The sequence below is a fragment of the Neofelis nebulosa genome, chromosome 3 (genome assembly GCF_028018385.1).
Source record: "Neofelis nebulosa isolate mNeoNeb1 chromosome 3, mNeoNeb1.pri, whole genome shotgun sequence".
Taxonomy (NCBI): Eukaryota; Metazoa; Chordata; class Mammalia; order Carnivora; family Felidae; genus Neofelis; species Neofelis nebulosa.
Genome location: NC_080784.1, coordinates 173,164,160 through 173,186,174, shown reverse-complemented (window position 1 = coordinate 173,186,174; position 22,015 = coordinate 173,164,160). Strand labels below are relative to the sequence as shown.

The window sequence follows — 22,015 nt, the reverse complement described above, 5'->3', positions numbered from 1 at the left end:
CTTTATCAGTGTGTGGGGTTTTTTTTAATTAAAAAAATTTTTTTTAATGTTTATTTATTTTTGAGAGAGAGAGAGAAGAGACAGAGCATGAGTAGGGGAGGGGCAGAGAGAGAGGGAGACAGAATCCGAAGCAGGCTCCAGGCTCTGAGCTGTCAGCACAGAGCACGATGCGGGGCTCGAACTCAAGGATTGTGAGATCATGACCTGGGCTGAAGTCAGATGCTTAACCCACTGTGCCACCCAGGCACCCCTATCAGTATGTTTTTTCCACTTCTGATTTATGGTTTGGGTGGCCACTATTTTTATACTTTTCCCAAAACATTTAGTGGCCACTGAAGGGATAAATGCAGAGTGGCCTTTGGGGAGTCGGGGGCCCAGTCAGCATGTCCTAACTTGTCCAACAACACCAAGACTTACTCAAAAGTGAAAATCCGAAATTGAGATGATCCAGGGCTGGCCAAGGGCCACCCTTGTAGTTCGAATCTAGTTTAGGCAGACCTGGAGCTAACCAGGACCTGGCATGCTAATGGATACTGAAACTGGCATAGTTCCAGCCAAACACAGGGAGCAAAGAGATGGGGAATGTTCAATGACCATATATGGGCAGCCCCCTCTTCAGAACACATTTCAAGTCCCACTTCACCTAAGCCTACACTTGCTGGCTTCTTTTTTTTTTATTTTTTATTTTTGCACCACCAATGTCTTTACTTGTTCAAGAGTGATGTCTTTTTTTGTTTGTTTGTTTACTTTTTTAAAGTTTATTTATTTTGAGAGAGACAGAGTGGGGAAAGAATAGAGAGCAAGAGGGAGACAGAGAATCCCAAGCAGGCTCCATGCTGCCAGTGCAGAGCCCAATGCGGGGCTCGGACCCACGAAACCGTGAGATGATGACCTGAACTGAAAGCAAGAGTTGGACGCTTAACCGACTGAGCCACTTAATGACTACATACATTTGAAGTAGCTTAAACAATATTTGCAAGATGTGCAGCAGTCATAGTGGGCTATGAAAAACTCTGTGATTTCTTTTAATGAAAAGGTCACAGGTACTAATACTAGCATGATGTACTGCCCACACTCATTATTGAAGGAAATGCTGCCTTTTGTGTAGAGGTTAGTGAAAACAAAACTTTAATTTTTTCATCCAGAATCACGTTGAACGCGACCAATGGACCTCAGGCTAACAACCCCTGAAAAGTTTGAAAACAAACAAAAATCCAACTAACAGAGTTGAAAACCCAGCTGCTGCCTAATAAAACAATTTCCAGGTGACGGGGATGCTCTTTCTCCTCCAGCCATTTTATTTGCAAATCTCAGTCCTCGTTGCCGGGCGAAATATTATTCTTGTGCATTTTGTCTTCCAGTGATCCGTTGCTGTGGGTTCCAGGTGTGTGTTGGTGTTTCTGAGCATTAGAAGGCACACTCAGAGTAGATCCCTTTCTGAAAGAGACATGTCACACAAAGACAATTATTCAGATAACTTACTTCAAAGTATCCAGAAAATTTTAGGAAAAATAGGATGCTTCTCTTACAGATTAACCCCTTCAATTATCCTGCTTTTGGCTCCTTTAACTGAGGGGAAAACATCTCGGTTAAAAGCTCTTTGTACCCCAGTCAAATACTCTTTTGATGAACCTATAATTAGAGGTCAACAGATGAGGTTCTAGAAAAGCCTAGCTTTGAGATGATTAAGATTAGGCAAAAAGGAAAAGTCCTGAGGATTACGATCGGGAGTCATCTTCAATATTCGTTTAAAAACAATTTTTAAATGCTTATTAATTTTTGAGAGAGAGATAGAGAGGGTGTGGGAGAGGGGCAGAGAGAGGGGGAGACGGAGAATCCCAAGCAGGTTCGGCACTGTCAGTGCAGAGCTCGATGTGGGGCCAGAACTCATGAACTGTGAGATCATGACCTGAGCCAAAGTCAAGAGTCTGATGCTTAACCGACTGAGCCACCCATGCACCCATGTTGTTCGTTTTTAAAAATTTATCCTATTAGGAGAAATGAAACAAAGTGTGGTCAAGAAAACTGTTATTATTGCCAGAAATAATAGCAGCATTAAGAACAACAACATCAATTAAGTCACTACCTTCATACAATGAAAATACCACCACAAATGTTAGTGAGAGGGACTTTTAAGTCTTAAACTTAGGCAGTCATTTCTTCTTCTTTTTTTTTTTTTTTTTTTGCATCAAAGTAAGTTCAAAAATCTCAATTAATGGATAAGGAAACATAATTTCATACATATTCCTGGTTTAAAAAGAGACACTACAATATACTAGTCAAAAGAAATAGTGATGTAAAAGCATAATGTCTAAATACTTTTATAAATGATCGATACCGTTAGTGCTGCTAGCTGAATGACCTTTATATTTATATGAGTACATAATGCTGCAAAGAATGTGTAAATGATTTTAATAGTTTTCAAGGACACACTGCTTAGGTAGACAAGGAGAGTATTGTGCTTTATTCTAAAGCAAAGCACAAATCTGGAAAGTTAGCTCGTACCCAAAAAAATGCTTTCACGATAATTATCACACGTGCAAATAAAGCTTTATTTTTTTAAGGTACTGATGTAAACTGGGGCCTTGTTCTTTGAAAATAATATTTTGCCTAACTTGAAAAGTTGAAGAAACTATTAAAAGTTGTACTTGATACAAACCTTGACATTTAATCTGGGGCAATCTGAATTCTAGGTATAACTGTCCAGAATCATAAGCAAACAAGTTACCAGGTAGCTACAAGGTTCCTGACAAACCAAACCATTGAGAAACTGCTTATTTCATAAGTAATTTTCTAGTTAAGTGTAAAAGTGTTGATTTCATTTAAATTTGCAGCAAAATATAAACTTTAAAAATTGTATTTTGCCTTTTAGTATTACTCTGTGTACTTGCTTGCCTTCAATTAATTGGAAAACCAATGAATTTCCCTGAAAAAAGTAACAGAACTAAAATTTGGTCTGAAAGCCACAACTCATAAATAAAAATCATATTAGTTCAATAGATGCAACACAATTCTATTAAAAATCCCATCTGCTTTCTTGGTAGAAATTGACGTTTATCCTAAAATTCACATGTAAACTCAGGGTACCAACAACAGCTAAAACAATCTTGAAAGAACAATAAATAAAATTGGAGGACTCACATTTCTCAATTTCGAAACTGACTACCAAGCAACAGTATTGAAGATAGTGTGGTACTGGCATAAGATGTATGTGTAGATCAATGGCATAGAATGAAAGAATCCAGAAATAGACTCCTATTTCTATGTTCAATTGGGTTTTGATAAGGTTAACTAGACCAGAAAGGACAGTGTTTTTATTTTTTTTTTCCAGATTCATAATATATTGTACAAATTGAGTATCGCATTATGAGTTGTCATTAGCTTCTCCAGGCATGGGAATTTAACAGGTGAGGCACAGTTTAAGATCCATTTCTGTTGCTTTCACATCTGGTGTTCGACCTTAACTTGAAGTATAAGAGTTGAAATATTTTTTGATACCAGTGAGATGGAGTTGGGCATCAGTTTCTGGACCTGCCATGATTTCAAACTTGCAAAAGGCAACAATTCCACTGGTTGTGTAGAAAGGACAGTGTTTTTAAACAAATAGTACTGGGACAACTGGGTGTCCACATTCAAAAGAATGAAACTGGACTCCTACCTCAAAACATATGTAATAATCAACACAAATGGATCAAAGTCCTAAACGTAAGAGCGTAAACTACAAAACCCATAGAAGAAAAAAGAGTAGTAAATATGTGTGACCTTGGATTAGGTAAATTTCTTAGGTATGACACCAAAAGCACAAGCAACAAAAGAAAAAAGAGATAGACTTCATCAAAAATCTAAATATACATCGTCAAAAGCAAAACATTTAGTGATGCAAAGGACACTACCAAGGGAGTGAAAACACAACACATAGAATAGAAGAAAATATTTTCAAATCATTTATCTGATAAGGGACTTGTATCTGGAATATATAAAGAACTTAATAACAAGAAAAAAATTTTAAATGGGTACAGGATCTGGACATTCTCCAAATGGATGTTTTTCCAAAGAAGATACACAGATGGCTAATGACCACATGAAAAGGTGCTCAACATCACTAATCATCAGGGAAATGCAAATTAAAATCACAGTGAGATACCACTTTACACCCACTAGAATGGCTGGACTAAAAATAAACAAAAACAAGCAAAACCAGAAAATAAGAAGTGTTGATGAGGATGTAGAGAAAGTGGAACCATACACTGCTGGTGGGAATGTAGGATTGGTGCAGCCACCGTGGAAAACAGTCTGGCAGCTCCTGAAAAAGTTAAACGTATAGTTACCATTTGAACCTTCAATTCACTCACTTTTAGGTATACACTGCAGAGAAATGAAAATGTATGTCCACACAAAAACATATATGAATGTTCATGGCAGCATTTTTCGTAATAACTTAAAAACAGAAACACCCCAACTACCCACAGACTGATGAATGGACAAAGTGTGATTTATCCATACAATGCAATATTATTTGTCCAGAAAAAGGAATAAAGTACTGATGATATATGCTACAGCATGGATGAACCCTGAAGACATCATGCTAGGTGAAAGAAGATCGTCACAAGAGATCACATACCATGGGATTCCATTTAGGCGAAATGTCCATAATAGGCAAATCTAAGAGACATAAAGTAGATTTGTGGTTGCTTAAAGCTAGAGGAGATGGAAAGACTGTGGGGGTAATAGGTAAAAAAATAGTGTTTTTTAGAGGGAAGTGATGAAAATATTCCAAAGTTGATTATGGTAAAGATTGCACAACTTCGTGAATAAACTAAAAGCCATGAATTGTATCCTTTAAATGGGTAAATTGTATGGTAGGTGAATTATATGCCAATAAAACCAATACAAAAAAACATTATTCAAATGACCCATTATCTTGATAGCAGATTGTTAGGTTCCTATGAAAAAGATGCAAGGTGCATTCATCCATTTATTCATTCATCCACAGGGATGGAATAGGAAATAGGAGGATGAGCAGGTTTGTGGCTAAAATCACTCTGGGACATGCTGAGTTTGAAAAGCCAGTGGAATACAATCCAGCAAGAGAAGCCCAGCAGGAAATCAGAGATATAAATCATTATGTCAGGGGAGAAACTTATGTTGAAGTTATAGATTGGGGGTCATTTGCATATGCTTATAATAGTTAAAATTATGAATATGTAGAAAATGTGTGAGGCAGGAATTTTTTGGGGAATTGTAAAATACATGGAACATAAAATTTACAGTCTTAACTATTTTTAAGTGTACAGTTCAGTGGTGTTAAGTAAATCCACACTGTTGTGCAACCAATCTCCAGATCTTTATCATCTTGCGACACTGAACCTCTATACCCATTAAACAACTACTCCCTATTTCCCCTTCGCCTCGGTTCTTGGAAACCACCATTCTACTTTCTATTTCTATGAATTTGACTAATGTAGATACACATATGAGCATGTGTCTTTTTATTACCTATCTATCTATCTATCTATCATCTACTACCTATCTATTTACTTATTTTTATGTTTAATTTTAAGTAGGCTTCACACCCAGTGCAGAGCCCAATGCGGGGCTTGAACTCATGACCCCGAGACCAAGACCTGAGCTGAGATCAAGAGTCAGATGCTCAACTGACTAAGCAAGCCAGGCGCCCCATCATATGAGCATTTGTCTTTTTGTGACTGATAACATTTCACCTGGCAGACTGTCTTCAGGGCTTATCCATACTGCAGCGTGTCTCAGAGTTTCCTGCCTTAAGCTAAATGATATTGCATTGTATACATACACCACATTTTATTTATCCATTCATCCGTTGAGGGACTCTTGGGCTGCTTCCCCTCTTGGCTATCGTGAATAACAAATATCCCTTTTCAATCCTTTTGGTATATATCCTGAAGTGGAATTGCTGGATCATATGGTCATTCCATTTTTAATTTTTTTTTATTTTTAACATAGTTTTTTTTTAATTTAATTTTTTTTAATTTACATCCAAGTTAGTTAGCATATAGTGCAACAATGATTTCAAGAGTAGACTCCTTAGTGCCCCTTTCCCCCTTTCCCATTTGGCCCATCCCCCTTCCCACAACCCCTCCCGTAACCCTCAGTTTGTTCTCCGTATTTGTGAGTCTCTTCTGTTTTGTCCCCCTCCCTGTTTTTATATTATTTTTGTTTCCCTTCCCTTATGTTCATTTGTTTTGTCTCTTAAAGTCCTCATATGAGTGAAGTCATATGACTTTTGTCTTTCTCTAACTGACTAATTTCACTTAGCATAATACCCTCCACTTCCATCATGTAGTTGCAAATGGCAAGATTTCATTCTTTTTGATTGCCGAGTAATATTCCATTGTATATACATACCACATCTTCTTTATCCATTCACCCAGCGATGGACATTTGGGCTCTTTCCATACTTTGGCTATTGTGGATAGTGTTGCTATAAACATGGGGTGCACGTGTCCCTTGGAAACAGCACACCTGTATCCCTTGGATAAATGCCTAGTAGTGCAATTTCTGGGTCGTAGGGTAGTTCTATTTTTAGTTTTTTGAGGAACCTCCATACTGTTTTCCAGAGTGGCTGCACCAGCTTGCATTCCCATAAAATAAAAAAAAATTTTAAATGCAAATTAAAACCATAATGAAATATCACCTCACATTTATTAGGGTGGTTACTATAAAAAAAAAAAAAACAAGCATAAAATAACAAGTGTGGGCAAGGATATGGCAAAGTTAGAACCTTGTGCTCTGTTGATGGAAATGTAAAATGGTATAGCTGCCATGGAAAGCAGCATGCCGGTTTCTTTACAGGACCCGAAGTGGGCTCCGTGCCGACAGGGTGACAGCAACAAACCTGATGCGGGGCTTGAACTCACGAACTGCAAGATTATGACAGCCAAAGTTGGATGTTCAATCACCTGAGCCATCCAGGCACCCGTTGTTGAGGGATTCTTAATTTAGGGTACGTGGACCACACCTAGTGTGAATGGGTGGGCTTTCAACAGTCATGAAATTCTATGTGTGGGTGGGTTGTTTTTCCTCAGAGATTCTCTAGCTCTGACCACATTTGTTTCCCAGAGAGAAAGTAGCCTCTTTTCTGCCGGATTGTGTAAATAATGCATCTAGGGAAAAAAACCCTAAAGAATAAAAGAATGATTCCAAGTCTTTTGTTTGCTTATCGGGTTATTTATATCTTCTGTCCTGCAAAGACCGTCACTGTTACATAGTCAACTGTATCTATCTTTCCTTTTAGAATTTCAGAGTTTTTCAGCCTTGGTTAGAAAAGGATATCTCCTCAGCCTTTAGACAGAGCATATAGGAACCTAGATTTCTTTGTGTGATATCTTTTTTCAGTTACATTTTTACATTTAAGTTTTTAATCTTTCTTGAATTTATTTTATATTAGTGTAAAATGGGGGGCCTTTAAATTTTCTTTCCTAGGTAAATGACAGCTATTTTAATCTCTCTGTCTCCCAAAACTTATAAGGTGATGTAAATAATATTGGTGCTGGTAGCTATCCTATTTTTTAGGGAAATGATTTTTTTTTGATTTGCCACTGCATATTTGCTCAGTTTTGCGAATCTTAAGGATATTTAAATAGTTTCCTTCTATTCTTATTTTTCTAAGAGATTTTAGCAGGAATGGCTGCTGAATTCCATCAAATAAGTTTTTAGCATTTATTGAAATGCCTATATTTTTCTCTTTTATTGATGCATTTGATTATGTAACAGATTATATAATAATGAACCATTCTTGTATTTCTGAAATAAATCCTGTTTGGTCATAATATATTATCCTTTTGTTACATGGATTTTGTTTGCTAATATTTTATTCTGAATTTTTGCGCTTTTATTCATAAGTGAGATTGTTCTATACTTTCCTTTATGTTGTTATATTTTCCAGGTTTTGGTATTAAAGTTTGCTGTTTTATACAATGAATTAGAAGAATATCATCTGGCATGGTAAATAACCTTGTAATTATCTCTTCTTTGAAAGTCAGATAAACTTAACTGGGAAGCTATCCTTATAGTTTTGGTGGCTTTTGTTTTGTTTTTGACAGAAGATGTTTTTCATCACCTGTTCAATTTCTGTTCTAGTGATTGATCTGTTCACATTTTCTATTTCTTTTGGGGGTCAATTTTACTTGCTTTTTTTTTTTTAATGAGGAAATTAGTCATTTCCTCTAAATTTTCAAATTGCTGACATAGAATTGCAAGAAGTAATTTTCACCTATCCCTTTAGTCTCTCCTATACGTGGGGATATGACTTACTTCTCACTCCTCATTTTGCCTCTTCTGCTTCTTGCAGTATGTGTGAGGAGGGTGAGGTTTTGATTTCACTGGTCTTTTCAAAGAACTAGATTTTAGATTTAAAAGACTTAGTTCCTTTAATGTAATTTTTTAATAATGGTTAAGTCTGATAAACTTTCGTTATTTTCATTTTTATATATAAATTTTAAATTTTGTAAATTTATTTACATAATTTTATATCCTTACATGATGTTCTTCACCTTGTTTGGTGCTTTCAACTTAATTTCATTTGTCTAGTATTTTTTTTTTTAATGTTTATTTATTTTTGAGACAGAGAGAGACAGAGTGCAAGTGAGGGAGGGGCAGAGAGAGAGGGAGACACAGAATCCAAAACAGGCTCCAGGCTCTGAGCTGTCAGCACAGAGCCCGATGTGGGGCTCGAACCCACAAACCGTGAGATCATGACCTGAGCCGAAGTCGGACACTCAACCGACTGAGCCACCCAGGCGCCCCTCATTTGTCTACTATTAATATCACCAACTCTACTTTATCTTTGTATATCCCTTCTTTTTTTTTTTATGTTTATTTATTTCTGAGACAGAGAGAGACAGAGCATGAGTGGGGGAGGGGCAGAGAGAGAGGGGGACACAGAATCGGAAGCAGGCTCCAGGCTCTGAGCTGTCAGCACAGAGCCCGACGCGGGGCTCAAACTCACAGACCACGAGATCATGACCTGAGCCGAAGCCAGATGCTCAACCGACTGAGCCACCCAGGCGCCCCTGTATATCCCTTCTTTGATACTCTGTGTAGGCATGTTCCTAGTAATTATCATACAGCTGACTTTTGCTTTTTTAACCAAATCTGGCAGTTTCTCATTTAAAATTTTTGTTTAATGTTTATTTTTGAGAGAGAGAAAGAGAGAGAAACAGAGCATGAGTGGGGGGAGGGGCAGAGAAAGAGGGAGACACAGAATCCAAAGCAGGCTCCAGAATCTGAGCTGTCAGCACAGAGCCGGACATGGGACTTGAACCCAGGAACCGTGAGATCATGACCTGAGCTGAGATCAAGAGTCAGTTGCTTAACCACTTAACCGACTGAACCACCCAAGTGCCCCAGTTTCTGCTTTTTAATGGATACATTCAGGTCATCACATCCAATGTTCTTACCTTATTCTTTATTCATTAATTTTAGATTTTGATTCCCTCTGTTTCTTTTTCTCTATTTTTGCTCATTTCAACAACTTAATATACGTTTCATTTTCTCCTTTGTTAATTTGGAGTCTCTTCTGTATTTTTTTCCTATTCCATTAATGGTTACTTCCCTTTTCCTCCCCTCTGTATCAGAATATGTCTTTAGTATTATTTGTAAACAAACCACCCCCCGAGACGCAGTATATTCCCCACCATGATGTTCTAATCTAGCCTTCCCTCCCCCACCCCACCCCCACCTCCCCTAGCTAAGATCTTTAGAACATTCTTAGTCACTTTCTTCCACTGTTCTCCCCGTCCCTCTGAGTATCTGGTACTCCTCCTCCTCCTTCACAGGCTTCACCAGCTAGAAGACCTTTTGCCTTCTGGCCTCATTTTTAAAAATCTTCTATATAAAGCAACTTATGAGGTCATCCTTATCTATTTCATGGAATGGTTGGAGGCTAAACTGGGAAATCTGTGAAAGCACTTTGTAGACTGTGAAATGGTGTACAAACACCAGGGAGAGAGGATTTGTAAAGAGGAACTGGCCGATCTTGATCTCAATGGACAACTGTAGACAAGGTGGGATTATAGTCTTCATGCTTCTGTGGCTTCCATGCCATGAAGAAATGGTGCTCCAACTCTCTTATTGGGCACAAATTGCCCACTACTGGAGATTGACTTCTCTCAGCTAAGGCATTTTATTAAAGGGCACATGCATTTAATGGATGCATCTTAAAGGATGATATCCTAAGCTATCAGAATCTATTAACATCTGAGAAAGCAGACTACTTTGCAGGAAAGGAACTCTGAGCAGAAGGGTTCTGATAGGATGGGCCAGTTTTGAAGCCTGGAAACTGCCTGCAAATGGCTCCAAAGAAGGTATCTGCAAGGAGGAACTCCAGACAGAAGACTCAGGGATCAGGCAGTACCTAAAAGAAGAGAAGGTAGGAGATGAAGGTAGGAGATGGCACATTTTGACTTTTTGGCAGGGTTGTCTCCTACCTGCACTGGCTGAGAAGTTTGTGGTGTTACATCGACTCATGCCTGGACAGACACTCTACCAGCACTGACATACAGGAATATGAGAGCCACGTGTATAATAGTAAAACGTTCTAGTAGCCACACTTTTAAAAGTAAACACAAATGTGAAATTAATCTTAATGTATTTTATTTAACCTAATGTATTTATAGTATTTTTATTTCCACATGCCATCAATATGAAATTATTACTGAGATATTTTACATCCTGTTTTCCTACTAGGTCTTCCAAATCCAATGTGTATTTTATACTTTATACGTATCTTAATTTGGACTGGCCACAGTTCAAGCGCTCAATAGCCACACGTGGCCGGTGGCTGTCTGATTGGACAGGAATGCTCTGTGGTGACGTTGGTAAATTCAGCACAGTCCCGGCCTTGGTGGAAGTCACCAGTCAGATATAGCGTTCTTTTTTAATGACTCCTGGTGTGGTCTCCCAGTTCTTGTTACCAGAGCCTGACAGATGAGTCCTCAATTAGGGCTGGCATCCTAACGGATGGTAAACCCCAGGAGAAGGTCAGTTTTATGAGCGTAGGGCTTTGTTCTATTTTACTCACTGCTATATCCCAACACCTCCAGTAGTACCTGGAACATAATCGGCATTCAATATACATTTATTCAATGGATTATATTAGTTTGTCTTCCTAGCTGTAAAGTTAGCATATACATCTCATTTCTAAAATTGTTTTTTAGGGGCGCCTGGGTGGTGCAGTCGGTTAAGCGTCCGACTTCAGCCAGGTCACGATCTCGCGGTCTGTGAGTTCGAGCCCCGCGTCAGGCTCTGGGCTGATGGCTCGGAGCCTGGAGCCTGTTTCCGATTCTGTGTCTCCCTCTCTCTCTGCCCCTCCCCCGTTCATGCTCTGTCTCTCTCTCTGTCCCAAAAATAAATAAAAAAATAAATAAATAAAAATAAAATAAAATAAAATAAAATTGTTTTTTAATGTTTATGTATTTTTGAGAGAGAGAGACAGAGTGTGAGCAGGGGAGGGGCAGAAAAGGAGGCACCCAGAATCTGAAGCAGGTTCCAGGCTCTGAGCTGTTGGAACAGTGCCCAATGTGGGGCTCGAACTTACTAGCCATGAGATCACAACCTGAGCTGAAGCCGAACGCTTAACCAACTGAGTCACCCAGGTGTCCCAACACAGCTCATTTCTAATAATTATGTGTGTGAATAACTTTATTTATTTTTAAGAAACTTATCAAACTGTATACTTTATTATTTTATTTATTTATTTTTAAAAGTAAGTTCTACCCCAATGTGGGGCTTGAACTCATGACCCCTAAGATCAAGCGTTGCATGCTCTACTGACTGAACCAGCCAGGAGCCTCTGTCTGAGAATAATTTTAAATTAAGCCCAAACATTATAGAGATAACATTTTTACAACTTATGAACTAAAAGAAAATCCTAAATCAGTTTTAAAATTAAAAGGAGCTAATCACTCCATTTGTCACACTCTTAGTGTTACTACTGAATATGCATTTTAACCTTTAAAGATTTTCTAGTGGGCATTACACTATAACAAAAAGAGGAAATCAACCCATGATCGTATTTATTATAATGCCTATAACCCCATTTTTTGCTAAATATGTTATTATAGTATTATAAATCTAAGTATTTTGCAAAGTTGTATAATTGCTGCCTGTTCCATAATTCCCTGAAGAAGGACAGATCTGATGAGTGGGTGTATTCATAACAATTGGTCACAACATTTCAGAGTGAAGTCATTGCCTTTTGGAGTTGTTGTTTTTTTTTTTTTTTTAAGGCCCTAATAGAACTTTAATAATTAAGATCATTTTCATAATTATTATAATAACTATTCTTTGTTGAATGCTTATTATAAGAATGATGTGAAGGGTTTCATGTACATTATTTCACTAAAACCTTAAAATAATGCTAATAGTCACTTGCTTAAAGTGATCCAGCTAATACATGATATAGTCAGGATAAAACCCTGGTCTGCCTGGCTCCTGAGTCTGGAATCTTGTCCATTCCGTTAGTCCACCCTCCCCAGTTTTGTAGCGAGAATACTTAAGCCCTGACAAAATTCTGTGATTTATCCCAGATTATATGGCTCAAAAGTGGCAAAGTCAGAATTAAAATCCACATGGGCCAGATCCTCTCCTCTATATAACACAGTCTGTCCATAAGCAAAGCTTGAGGCATGTAATTTATTCAAAACATATCTTTTAAATCATTGAAATAAAAATTTGATCTTCACTTGGAGAAAAACAGTGATTACTGATTTTTAATCTATTTTGCCATTAACAGCAAAGTAATATGTTTAACAGCTAGGGTGGGGATTGGGAAAGCAGGATCAGGGCACTAAGTAGGGCACATAATCTTTGATTTTGGTCCCAAACTAAACGAATAAAATGAACCATTATCTGTGAAAGTGGTCAGTGATTAAATGTTACTAGCAAACGAACTCCACAGAAGGCCACAGAAAACCTTGGTGGAAGCTAAGAAGCATGAAATACGATTGAAAAGGGAGAAAGCTCTCCTGGGTTCACAGACTGGAAACAATCTCTCCAGATTCCTCTCGAGGGCTCTTCCCACACCTTCTACCTACATCTTTGAATCTCCACCACCTGGATGGCTAGGGGCCAGTTAGGGGCCAGCTGGGGGAATGTCCCAGCCCTGGGTGTTTTCAGGGCTGACCTGAGAATGGTCAGCTCTGGAAAGCAGCAGGTGCCTTGTCAATCTCTATAAACCCCAGGAGAACTTAGAACAATGGCCTTCTCAGTCCTGGCAGTCCTGGCGGCTCTCCTCAAGGCCACCTCCCTTCCATTTAAGTCTCTTTTTATTGAAGCCAGTTGAATGCTGTCTTATCCGCATTAAGGGGGCTAGGGCTGCTCCCGGCTACAATTAGATTTTTATGCCACCTGGGCATAGAAGCTCACTTCATTTTCAATGTCCCACCATTCCAGTAGAGTTTTTACTTTGAAGTTCACAATTAATTTGGGGCCAGCAAACTATTAGATGAAAGGGAAACTACACTGGTACATAACAGTAAAATACCAGCTGGGTTACAGGGAAAGGCCAGTGCAAGAGACACGGGGACTAATCAGCTGTGGGAGGTATGTCCCCAAGCGTCTCAGCTCAAACAACTGAAATTGTTCCTATAACTCCCCTTGCTGGCCAAAACGAAGAGTGACACAAGAAAAAAAAAATCTGCACACTTCCTGCTCTCCCTGATACCTCCTCTCTCTCTCACTGCATATCTGAATACCTCAAGGTTAGAAAAAAAAAATGGTAAGAAAAAAATCTAGCGTGAAGGGACTAAAATCGATAGCTTTACTTGCCATGTTTTTGATGGATCAGCTATTCAAGCAGGAAATGCACTTTCCCGCTTTGATGAAGAAAGTATCCTCCCCAGTATGACAGTGTTCATGGCATTCACCTTCACTTACCTCATAAGCAAGAACAGAAGTTACGTAGGCAAGGTTTACATCCATAGCACCAGGGAGTTTAGCTATTTCAAAGCCATGACATCCAGCTCATCTCACACATACTGTGTGAAAATGGATTGTATTTGTTGAATCTGGCACTAATTGTGATGAATTGCAAACACAAGAGTACCATCAATTCAATTATCTTACTGAAACGACATTTTTAATTCAGAAAGAAAATTCCTGCAACATATACGTGTTAAGAAATGGAACACTGGCACTGTACTCAATTTACTTAATCTTAGGGAAAGGTGACATGGGGAAGACAGTCCACCGACTACACAGATTTCTGACAGTTCTATTGTTTAGAGGCTTTGGAAGGTATAAGCAGGTTTCAGCTATAAAAGCTCATTGTCCTTTGAAATTAAAGTGATAGTTCCTGTGCCCTACAGTATTTTCTTATAACAGCAGATTTGTTTTCTTGCTGTTCCGCCATCAGTAACAATCCCATCTCTAGGTGAGCTTCTAATGATATCCGTAAACAAATTCTGTATAATCCAGAAAGAGTCTTCTTCTTGGTGGGAAACTACTCCAGAAATTATGTGTATTTGAAGGCCATTTTGAGATTTTACATTAACTCTCTGAAGTTTCCCCTGTGTTATTTAGTACTTCTTTTCTCATGTTTATTTTTGAGAGACAGAGCGAAAGTTGGGGAGGGGCAGAGAGAGAGGGAGACACAATCCAAAGCAGACGCCAGGCTCTGAGCTGTCAGCACAGAGCCCGATGTGGGACTCGAACCCATGAACCTGGAGATCATGACCTGAGCCGAAGTTGGACGCTTCATCAACTGAGCCACCCTGGTACACTGTGTTATTTAGTACTTCTATGTTCTAATAATTTGCAAAATGATGTTTTAATGGCAATTATATTCGCTATTGATGAACTACAGTTCATCAATGATATTCATTGGTGATGGTTCATCAGTTAGCTAATGCTAAGCAAAAGATTTTCAAATATCAGATCATTTCCACTAAAATGTTAAAAAACTGTCTATTCCTGCTTCACCTCATTTATGCCGTGTGTTTAACAATGATGCTAAATTCTTCTGATGACACTGGGCATCGAATCTTTAACATAGGATGTCTAAAACAAGGACAACAATATAGTCTTTGATGGTCGGACCAAACTGGAGCATTGAACAAGACTGAGGGGCTTGGATCTAGATGATGCATTCCAAAAGTGGCATTGCCAAATGGGAGAGCTTACTTGCAAAAATGAGACCAGGACAGTAAGGGCACTCGGAGCACATAATACCAGGAAAACATGACTCCCTCACCTTGTCCTTACCCACCACCTTCTCCTATCTTCACCTCTTTCCCTTTACAGTTTGAGGTGCCGTGGCCCATTACTGCAGCTACTTTCTTGCAAACAGCTTCATTATCCTTGCTCCATTTACTTCTTCCATCACAACTGCCAGGCAAGAGAATGGCTCTGAATCAAACCACCTATCTACTTCTCTGCTGAGATCCCCAGGCTACTGAGCTCATGGGAGAAATCATACAACTGCATGCATCACATTGATTCTACCATAGACCAGTAGTCTCCAACCTCAGCACAGCCTGGTAATCATTCAGCATTTCCCTAAGTGGTTCTTTTTGCCATGCTCCACAGAATTCAACCTCTCTTCATTTTCCCTGAACCTCTGACACCGGCATTCAATCTTCCCTTCTACCCAAAAGACAGAACAGTGCTATTGGGTTAGGTACTCCTTCGCTTTTATACCCTGGCCAGTGGTATACTAGTAAATGACCAATAACTGACTCTTTGGGGGTTTGGGGTGTGAGGAAGTTCTGATTTATAGTGTTGATCAGTTTCCATGGTGTAAATATTCCCACAGTGGCTGAATTCAAGCTTTTGATGTATACTAGCCAGCTCTCAAAATTTCTGAAAATTTAACTATTGGCTGCCATGAGCTAGTAGAAGCTGGGTCCTGCACACACTGCATGATGCCCAGAAATTTAAATAGGTACAGAACATCTCCTTCTTCACCCTCTGTTATAGGAGATGTCTCTCCTATTCTCCAGTCTAAAGTGAAAGACTCCCTCCTGCCTTCTATAAGTATCTTTTTCTATTAAAATCCTTCTCTTGGGGCACCTGGGTGGCTCAGTCGGTTGAGCGTCCGACTTCAGATCAGGTCATGATCTCATGGTTCATGGGTTCAAGCCCTGCATCGGGCTCTGTGCTGACAGCTCGAAGCCTGCAGCCTGCTTCAGATTCTGTGTCTCCCTCTCTCTCCGCCCCTCCCCTGCTCATGCTCTGTCTCTCTCTGTCAAAAATAAACATTTAAAAAAATTTTTTTAATCCCTCTCTTGTGCATTTTCAACTTCCCCCTCTTTATTGGCTAATTTCTTTTTTTATCTTTTTGTCATTCAATTACCTAACTCTCTCCCATGCTTTTCATTTAAGGAAACTTCATTTGATTCCACATTTCTGTCCAGCGATGTTGCAGACCCACTTCTCCAAAGAATTGTTTCCATTGTCTTCTCTTCAGATCACTCATCTACTTACTGGAATCTGGGTTTCCACTGAAATCTCGAAGTTCCTTGTTACTAGATTCAATAGAGAATTCTCAGTCCTTCTTCTACTGACTTCTCTTTCAGCATCTGACACATTTGACCACTTCTTCCTCTCCTTGGCTTCTGGGACACAATGGTTCTCTGATTCTACTCCTTCCTCTTGGCTTCGGTCTCCTATGCAGGCTCCTCCCTTTTGTCCTTTTCTTACTTGTTGGTGCTCCTCATTATTTTATTCTGAGATCCCTCTCTTCTCATTCTACTTGCCCAGGACTTCATCTCCTCCCAGGCCTTCAATTACCATCCCTAAATTGATGATGACTCACTGATCCATGGCTCCAGGACATTCCTTCTCCTGAACTTTAGACATGTACTACCCACTGCCTGCTAGACATATTCTTTTGGCTATCTCCAGAGGCACCTCAAGTTTAACATTTCTAACACGGAAATCTCCCCAGATCTCCTCCCCTTCTGTGCTCTCAGCTCAGTGAATGACTGTAAGTTGCCCATGCCAGAATAATCCTCGAATCCCTCTAATATCTCATAGCCAGCAATCACAAAGTCCTGATGATTCCACTTCCAAAGTATCTCTTCCATCTCTCTACCTCTTATCATCCACAGGGCTACCAGCCTGGTTCAGTCACATTATCTCTCCAAACTAGTCTCCTTGCCTCCAGGCTTGCCTCATCCTAATCATTCTCCATTCTGCAGTGATCTCTTAAAAACAAATCTGATCGTGTCACTTGCTTCCCTAATCACTTCTGTTGCTTCTCCACTGTTTCTAGGACAGAGACCAAACTCTAATATGATCTATGAGTCTCTGTGTGGTCTGACCCCCGTTTCCAAGCCTCTCCTTGCCTCCTACCTTGTTCCCATTGATCTAAATATTTTTCAGTTCCTAAACATGTTATGAGCTGTTTCATCTCTGGGCCTTTGAATATATGGTTTACTTTGCTGGGAACACCATAATTTACTTCCTGCTGCTTCCCATCCCTCTACCTCTGACTCTTACTCATTGTTAGAAGTTGTTCCCTACATAAGTGCCACTGACCCAGTTCTCTTCACTTTTGTAACCATTGCATTTAACCGTTGCATTCAACCATTGCATTTAACACAATGATTGTTTTGTTGCCTTGTCTCCTTCATAGGTAAATAATCTCCATAAGGACAGGAACTATGTCTATGCTCTTCACCACTGTATCCCCACTGATTTTAATCAAGAAACCACATGTCCTTAACATCACTCCACATCTCCCCCACCCCCAGCCCCTGGCAACCACTAATCTACTTTCTGTCTCTCAGGAATTCACCCCCCTAGGTAAGTTTGTGGTAAGAAATATTTAGCCTGGACCTATATAAGAATATTAAGTTAGTGATTCATGGCAAAATCATGGCACCCTCTTGTGCCTTATTTTCCTTAACTTTGAAAGGATGCCTACTTATTCAAGAACAAAGTCCATAAGATGGCCTGCAGTGTTTAATAAACCACCTATATATCACTTGATTTCCTGTGCAATTTTGTATTGCTCCGTTTCCTATCTCTTGTTTTGGTTAATTCATAGAATTTTCAATTTCATGAGTGTTGGCTTCTGTTGCTAGAAGCAAAGCTTCTCATTATGCTTTGAAGAATCTCCCATTCTGCCAAGCTGGCTCCTTGGGTCCCTGCCTTCTGCTTAATTCCTCCTTGTGCTCTAAAATAGGAGTTTCATCCATTCTGATCTCAAGGAATTTGGATCCCTGCAAGTTAACATTTTGAAACTTGTTTTACATACAAAGTTGTATTGCTCTCATTCAAAACCTATCTTTTGGGGTGCTTGGGTGGTTCAGTCGGTTGAGCATCTGACTCCAGATTTCAGCTCAGGTCATGATCTCACTGTTCCTGGGATCCAGTCCTGCACCTGCTTGGGATTCTCTCTCTCCCTTTCTCTCCACCCTTCCTCTCATTTGCTTGTAAGTGCACACAAGTTCTCTCTCTCTCTCAAAATAAGTAAACATTTTTTAAAACCTATCTTTTAATTAAGACATTTTTAGGTTTTCAGTTTTTGTTTTCAGAAACAGGTAATTAAAAATAATAAAAAATAATAGATATTATTTTAAGGGAGAGATACATCTACCATCTCCAAGAACTTCATGGCTGCTTTATGAATTGTAAATGGAGAGAAAGGCTAATGAATCCAACTATTTCCCAAGGATCATATTTAACATTAATTGAGACTATGAGGTACCAGGGACAATGCTAAAATCTTTTTTTCCATTACTTCATTTAAACTCAGGGCAACCCAACAAAGTAGGAATATTGCTACCGTCCTTTTACAGGTAAAGGAAACAGAGATTAAATGACTCACCCAACGTCAGACAGCTAGTAACTAAAGATGAGGACCTTGGTGGTTCTCTGAACTATAGACTCCAAAATCCAATATTGTTCTTCCTGGGAGAAAAAATTAATTGTAAAGTTAAATGGTAGTTTAATCTCATACTGTTTATCCTGGAAAATAGCATTAACTTCTGATTTTAAATGTTTACAGCATCGAATTTGAATATTTTCTTGATAATAGAAAAATATAAATATCTATGTATGTTTTGTTTTGTTTTTATTTGAGAGAGAGAAAGCACAGCAAGGGAGAGGGGCAGAGGGAGAGAGAGAATCTTAAGCCGGCTCTGCTCTCAGCCCAGAGCCTGACACGGGGTTCCATCCCACGACTCTGGGATCACAGTCTGAGTTGAAATCAAGAGTGGGATGCTCAACCGACTGAGCCACCTAGGTGCCCCTAAATATGTCTGTATGTTTAAACATGGGCTGTTTGAGAAACGCTTGTGCTTCCTAACCACCAGTTTCATTGCTTCTCCATTTGGAGTGTTCACATGGTATCACAGGATAGGACTGAACCCTGGAGGTAGAACAGTGAAAAAGACCAGCTCTTAAGATGACTTAAATCCCTCTTATTTCCTTCCCATACATAACACTAGATGCATATAGCTAAATTGTGTCTTATTTTCCTTTTTGTAATAATTTCAATTATCACAATTTGAATGCTTGGCCCATAGTAGGCACTCACTAATTATCTACTGAATGAATTCATTTGCCCTTTTTTGGAACTCTATGGCATTTACTTCCTAAAGTCAGGACCTGCAAAAAGAGAAACTTAACACCGAAGAATACTAAGAGACATTCAGCATTATAATTTTAGGAGTTTGTACATTCCACTCAGTCTTAAATATATGCCACATTTGCTCTCTAACTGCTTTAGCTATGTTAGTCTTGTTTCCTTAACCAGATTTTAAGCAAGGACTGTTATTCAATTCTTATCTGAGCCTCGTGGAGCCTAGCACAGTGCTGGTCTTAGATAGTCTATCAAAATGCACATCACATTCTCTTACAAATAGTAATGGCTTAACAAATATCCGTTAATATGGTTATGAAAATTATTTTCTTTTTTTTTTTTTTTTTTTTTTTTTTAATTTTTTTTTTTTTTTAACGTTTATTTATTTTTGAGACAGAGAGAGACAGAGCATGAATGGGGGAGGGTCAGAGAGAGGGAGACACAGAATCTGAAACAGGCTCCAGGCTCTGAGCTGTCAGCACAGAGCCCGACGCGGGGCTCGAACTCACCGACCATGAGATCATGACCTGAGCCGAAGTCGGCCGCTTAACCGACTGAGCCACCCAGGCGCCCCGAAAATTATTTTCAAGGGATGCCTGGGTGGCTCAGCTGGTTGAGTGTGTGACTGTTGGTTTTGGCTCAGGTCATGATCTCACAGCTCTGTGGGTTTGAGCTCCATGTCCGGCTCTGCCCTGGCAGTGTGGAGCCTGCTTGGGATTCTCTCTCTCTCCCCCTCCCCCACTTGTGCTGTCGCTCTCTCTCTCTCTCAAAATAAATAAACTTAAAAAATTTATTTTCAAGTTGACAAATTTTGTTGGAACCAACAGCCTCTTTCCTTCTAATTTTCATAAATCGCAACTTCATTTTTTTTCCCCAGGTTAACGTAAGTGTAGCAAACAAATTATAATTTTGTAATTTATAAATTTTATAATTTATAAAATTTTAAGCCAAGTAAATATACAAAGTGTAATAGCATTATAAAGAATTTCTCTGCTGTCATCTATATGTTTATAAACCAGGCAAAATTAATTTGATTGCATGGTCTAAATGGGTTTGATCTTAGCCATATACTAGCATTTTTTTTTCCATACAACTTTTGATTGAAATATAATTCAAATGCTTAAAATTCAACTTTTTAAAAGTATACAACTCAGTGGTTTTAGTTATTCACAAAGTTGTCAACCCATCACCACCTTCTAATTCTAGAACATTTTCATCACCCCAGAAAGAAATTCCATATCCATTAGCTGTCATTCCTCCTTCCCCCCAACCCATGGCAACCACTAATCTACTTTTTTTCTCTGCGGATTTGCCTATTTTGGACATTTTGTTTAAATGGAATTATACAATACGTGGCCTTTCTTTTTTTTTTTTTTTTTTTTAGTTTTATTCATTTAAGTAATCTCTATACCCAAAATGCGGCTCGAACTCATGACCCCGAGATTACGAGTCACATGTTCTTCTGACTGAGCCAGCCATGCTCCCCCTATCGTGTCTGATTTCTTTTACTGGAGTGATGCATTTAAGATTCATTATGTTGTATTATGTATCAGTTCTCCATTCTTTTTTGTGATCAAATAATATTCCATTGTACAGATAAACTACATTTTGCTTACCTAGTCATCAGCTGATGGGCATTTGGATTGTTTCCACCTTTTTTGTGCTGCTATGGACATTCATATACAAGTTTTTGTTTGAACACCTTTTTTTCAGTTCTCTTGGGGTATATATACCTACAAAAGGAATTGCTGAGTAAAATGGTAATATTATGTTTAAGTTTTTGAGGAACTACTAATCCGTTTTCCAAAGCAACTGTACCATTTTACATTCCCACCAGCAGTGTTTAAGGATTCCAATTTCTCTATATCCTCCCTAACACTTATTATTTTCTTTCTTTTTCTTTTCTTTTTTTTTTTTTAAATTCTAATCACCCTAGTAGTGTGAAGTACTTTCTCATTATGGTTTTGATTTGCATTTCCCTATTGACTACTGATGTTGAGCATCTTTTCATGTGCTCTTTGGCCATTTGTATATTTTCTTTGGAGAAATGTCTGCAGATCCTTTGTCTATTTTTTAATTGGGTTATTTGTCTTTATTTTTGAGTTGTAAGAATTCTTTATAAATTCTGTAAACAAGTCTCATATGAGACATATAATTGTAAATATTTTATGCTGTTCTATGGGTTGTCTTCATTTTCTTGATAGTAACCTTTTACAACACTAAAGTATTTACTCTTGATGTTGTATATTTAAATTTTTGGTGAACTCCAATTTATCTAATTTTTTGCTATCTATTTTAGTTGCTTATGCTTTTGGTGTCATACCTAAGAAATCATTACCAAATACAAGGCCACAAATACTTACTCCTGTGTTTTTTTCTAAGAGTTTCATTGTTTTAGCTCTTACATTTAGGTTTTGATTCATTTTCTGTTAATTTTTTTTTAAGAATTGC

General features: G+C 38.6%; 1 long non-coding RNA gene across 2 annotated transcripts in view; it reads right to left on the bottom strand.

Moving 5' to 3' along the window:
* Positions 1–1,111: 1,111 nt before the first annotated feature.
* LOC131507668 (uncharacterized) overlaps positions 1,112–22,015 on the bottom strand; it is a 34,964-nt gene continuing 14,060 nt past the window's right edge. For both annotated transcript variants that reach the window (XR_009259620.1, XR_009259619.1), the window contains 2 exons: positions 18,809–18,891; positions 1,112–1,437 (listed from right to left, as the gene is read on the bottom strand). This is a non-coding gene — a long non-coding RNA (uncharacterized LOC131507668). The remainder of the gene's footprint in view (positions 1,438–18,808; positions 18,892–22,015) is intronic.